Source organism: Egretta garzetta, unplaced genomic scaffold, assembly GCF_000687185.1.
Source record: "Egretta garzetta isolate BGI_Z169 unplaced genomic scaffold, ASM68718v1 scaffold268, whole genome shotgun sequence".
NCBI classification, from domain to species: Eukaryota; Metazoa; Chordata; class Aves; order Pelecaniformes; family Ardeidae; genus Egretta; species Egretta garzetta.
This window is the reverse complement of record NW_009260600.1, coordinates 2,053,299-2,058,221: the sequence shown is the minus strand read 5'-3', so window position 1 is coordinate 2,058,221 and position 4,923 is coordinate 2,053,299.

Genomic DNA, 4,923 nt, shown 5'->3' with positions numbered 1-4,923 from the left:
TTTCTTTTCTTTTCCTTTCTTTTCTTTTCCTTTCTTTTCCTTTCTCTTCCTTTCTTCTCTTTTCTTCTCTTTTCTTCTCTTTTCTTCTCTTTTCTTCTCTTTTCTCTTTTCTCTTCTTTTCTTTTCTTTTCTTTTCTTTTCTTTTCTTTTCTTTTCTTTTCTTTTCTTTTCTTTTCTTTTCTTTTCTTTTCTTTTCTTTTCTTTTCTTCCTCTCCTCGGCTGAGTCCCACAGGGATGCACTAGGGTGCCCTTGTGCCAGCCAGCCCACGAGAGCAGGGCAAGGAGCTGAAGACACTCGCATTTAAGCATGCTCGCTCCACAGCTGGTGAGATGCCATTGTAGCAAGCGGTTGTCGTCACCCGCTCTGCTGGTTGCAATAATAAAAAGAGACAGTTTAGAGCTGTACAGCTCCGACTGGGAGCATTTCCCAGCTCCTGGCTCTGTGTGTGCTTCTCAGCCATGCCCTTGGCTTTGCTCTGTGTTGTGCAGAGCCTGAAGTGCCTCAACTTGTGCGACATTAAGGTCTCCTGTCTGCAGCTCTGCAGCCTCCTCACTGCTCTGTGTCTCACCCCCCATGCTCCTGGGTTCTCTCCAGCCCCTCAGTGGTGCTTTTCCCTTGTCAGCCCATGTTGGTTTTGTCTTATTTTCATGACCCTGCACCTGCAAGCCCTGTTATGACAGGCTCCTGTGAGAAGTGATGGCCGTCAGTGTGGGAATCACCTTCCTTTCCCACATCTCTTCCTATTCCTGGGCTGTTGCTCTTGGTTTACATTAGGGGACCCGACAAAATGCATGCACAAAGCTTCACAGGCAACCAGTGTGCCCCATCAGTGCGTGCTCCCATCAGCACCAACAGCTTTGTAAGCAGGAGCAACGAACAGGGAGTTTGACGGTCAAAAAAAAAAAAAAAAAAAAAAAGAAAAATACATTAGTTACCATGGGAAATTTGTCTGCAGGGAGGGCACCCACGCCCAGGGGAGGACACTCCTCTGAGGACCTCCTGTTCCTTCTCCACCCAGCTGGCCACAGGGCCGAGTTTTCCTTTCTCTTCTGTTTCTCTCCTTTTATTTTTTTATCTTTCCCCAAAAGCAGCTATTACCTCTGGAGTCAATGCATACCAGCAGCTACAGACCCTGTGAATAAATCTTTGCACAGGTCCAACTGTCTCAACATCTCCCCCACAACAACCCCGGGGGAGGCTGCAGGCAGTGGAGTGCCAGCCAGCGGGTGAGCACTGACAGCAAAATGGTGTTCATCTTCCCTTGGGACCTGGTGCCCGCCAGCCCCTGACACTCCTGTGTTGGGATCATGCAGGGGCAGGCTCCAGGTGTGACGCAGAGCTGGGCAACCAGGAGACGAGGTCCACGTGATACCTGGTGGCCTGCGGGAAGAGGTCCATCCAGGCACAGCCCTGCTGCAGCACCCTCGCTGCACAAAGTCAAGGTCCATCAGAAAGGCAGAGAGCTGTGAGCAAAGAAACTGCCTGTGTAGTTGTTTCTTCCTTCATCGTACATTATCTTCAAACACTTAAGGCAGCATCAAAGATGAAAACAAATTTTTATTCTCAACCAAAACAACTCACAAGGCTTCCTGTTTTGATTAACAGCTCCAGTTTAAAGGGGGGATGCATGAATATACAACACAAGGCTAGGATCCATTTTCCTGCTTCCCCTCTTCCGTGGCACCATTTCAGCAGTATTTCACTGGGAAGAGCCTTAATGGGTTCCCGGTGCACGTGAACCACATCAGGTATCATTAGAAAGCCATTCAAAAGGATGAATGCAGGCCTGCTTTAAAAAGTGACAGTGTAAAAATAGCACTCCCTCACTTGACACGTCTGACCAAGTAGAGCAGATCTCTACATGCACCTGGAAAATAGCTATTTACTTTCATGACCAAAACGAAACCCTCTCCCTGCAAGCATGCACCCATATGCTCAGCCTTCCGCATGTGTGGCGTCTGGTTTATTCAGTCAAAATAGCTGCGCACATTGTTATTTTCAGGATTTGAGAAGCTATTGCCATGGGGACTGAAGATCCAAATAGATCCTGAGATCAGATCACAGGAGGTTTTAAAATAAAATTGTCATTTCTGCCAATAATCATGTGAAACCGGCTTCAATGTGGGGACTCGCCGCTTTGGTGACTTCTTATAAAATGAGGTTACTGAAACAAGAAGAATATTATATGTTGTTTATAACAGCCTGCTACCGAATGTATAATTATTTGCAGGCTTTAGATAAGCAAAACATCTACTCAAATGAGCAGGAGATGTGGCCGTAGCCAGCTGTAGTGGGTCTGTGATAGGATCAGAAGCATAACTACACTTGGATTTTCTTCCGTCAAGGCACACAGAGGGAAGCATCTCTTGCTCCAGATTCACATAGCACCTCACCTGTGGCTTTCTTATCTCTGCAGCAAGACTAGCTATTACACAGAGAGATATTATATATATATATATGTAAAATTAACATATATCTAAACTTATACTGGAGTAGAAACTAAAACTTGTTTTGCAGAACAGAAGTTATTGGACTCTGCCTCTACTTCTGTGTAATCTCTGCAGCGAAGTGATCTCAGGCCACGCTATCAGCTCTGGCAAATGAAGCAATGTCAGGGCAGGTTAATACTTGGATATGAGAACACGAAAGAAAATCTGCCTTTCTAAGAATGCTGTAATCAGAGCTGCATTAACCAGGGACGGAGACAGCCTGCTCTGGGTGGGTGTGGGGAGGCACTGGCTGCACCAGCGTGGAAATACACATTGGGTTGCTGGGACCGAGGGGAGTGGGGGGAACCAGAAGCCCCCCGGATCCACCTCAGTAAATCTTTGTCTTGTCTGTCATAATTATTTGCATTAAATTGTTTCTGCTTATACAAAATGTTCTTAATCTGAGTTAGTGAAATGAGGTCACATCCAAGTGAAGGCTCCTAATAACCTTTAACAATGCGAGCACTGGAGATACTTTGTGTCACCGCAATTCCACTTTGAGATACTTCTGCTAAAAAAAATGCCTATTTTCTGCAGTGCAGGTGTAAGTCCTGCAGCTCTCAGCAACACTGTTTAGGAGAAAAAGTGTATTGCTAACATGTGCCAAAAACTGAAACAAGTCATCATGCTTTGTGATGCTGTGGTGGGTTGACCCTGGCTGGACGCCAGCTGCCCCCCAAAGCCGCTCTATCACACCCCTCCTCAGCTGGACAAGGAAGAGAAAAAAATAACAAAAGGCTCATGGGTCAAGATAAGGACAGGGAGAGATCACTCAGCAATTACGATCATGGGCAAAACAGACTCAGCTTGGGGAAATCAGTTTAATTTACTACCAATCAAATCAAAGTAGGGTAATGAAAAATAAAAACAAATCTTAAAAACACCTTTCCCCAACCCTCCCTTCTTCCTGGGCTCAACTGTCTTCCCCATTTTCTCTACCTCCTCCCCCTGAGGGGCGCAGGGGGAACACAGAATGGGGGTTGGGGTCAATTCATCACACACTGTCTCTGCCATTCTTCCTCCTCAGGGCAGGACTCCTCACACTCTGCCCCTGCTGCAGCCTGGGGTCGCTCCCACGGCAGACAGTCCTCCACAAACTGCTCCAGCGTGGGTCCTTCCCATGGGCTGCAGCTCTCCATGAACTGCTCTAGTGTGGGTCCATCCTTCCCACAAGGTGAGGTCCTTCAGGAACAGATTGCTCCAGTGTGGGTCCCCCGTGGGCTCACCAGCCCTGCCAGCAAACCTGCTCCAGCCTGGGCTCCTCTCCCTATGGGTCCACAGGTCCTGCCAGGAGCCTGCTCCAGCATGGGCTTCCCACAGGGTCACAGCCTCCTTTGGGCACCCCCCTGCTCCAGTGTGGGGTCCCCCCCAGGCTGCAGGTGGAGATCTGGGCCTCCCTGGGCTGCAGGGGCACAGCCTGCCCCACCATGGGCCGCACCAGGGGCTGTAGGGGAATCTCTGCTCTGGCGCCTGGAGCCCCTCCTGCCCTCCTGCTGCACTGGCCTGGGGGTCTGCAGGGCTGCTCCTCTCACATAGTCTCACTCCTCTCTCCGGCCACAGTTGTGCAAGTTCTTTTTTTCCCCTTTTAAAATATGTTATCCCAGAGGCACTACCACCATTGCTGATGGGCTCAGCCTTGGCCAGTGGTGGGTCCGTCTTGGACCCACCTGGCATTGGCTCTGTCAGACACAGGCAAAGCTTCTGGCAGGTTCTCACAGAAGCCACCCCTGTAGCCCCCCTGGTAACAAAACCTTGCCATGCAAACCCAATACAGATGTAACGTGCTAGCTATTCACATCTGTGCTAGTGAAATACATCTGGCTATGGTGGATCAAACAACCATTTCCCCATTCATCCATGGACATTAACACATGTCAGTCAATGAATATCACTCAGTACCTGTTCAAAACAGCAGCGTCACAGCACCATGGTGTTTAGGAAGCTGACTTTCAGCAAGGCTTTGCATTATGTTTTGGAGATGATGAAGTCACTTTAATCACAGAGCTCCAAACCTGCAGTTTGTTTACTTCAGAAGTGATCCTCCAATGCCACCAAACCAGAGGCTACAAGAGAAAAGCCACCTCCTTCCCCCGTGCTGCTGAAATACAGAGAACTCTCTGATGTGCTTCAAAACTCTGACTGCTTGGGACTGTCAGCACAAGGGATTTTGCCAGATAAGGCCTGACCTGGCAGGCTACCAGTGCTCCAGATTTTAAGTGTTAAACACATTTTAAGTGTTCACTAAAATGAGGTTGTTCTGTCTGGATTGCCTTTAGGAGGCCAACCAAGTCCAGCCAGGTCTTTCCTGTGTTTCATAGTCCAACTGTAGCCCTGAGCTGGGTATATAGGCTGGTTTGCAGGAGCTTCAATACCTCTGGGGAGGACAGGCCATGGGCATGCATCCTGCCACTTGGCAGGGGGCGGCTCTGACAG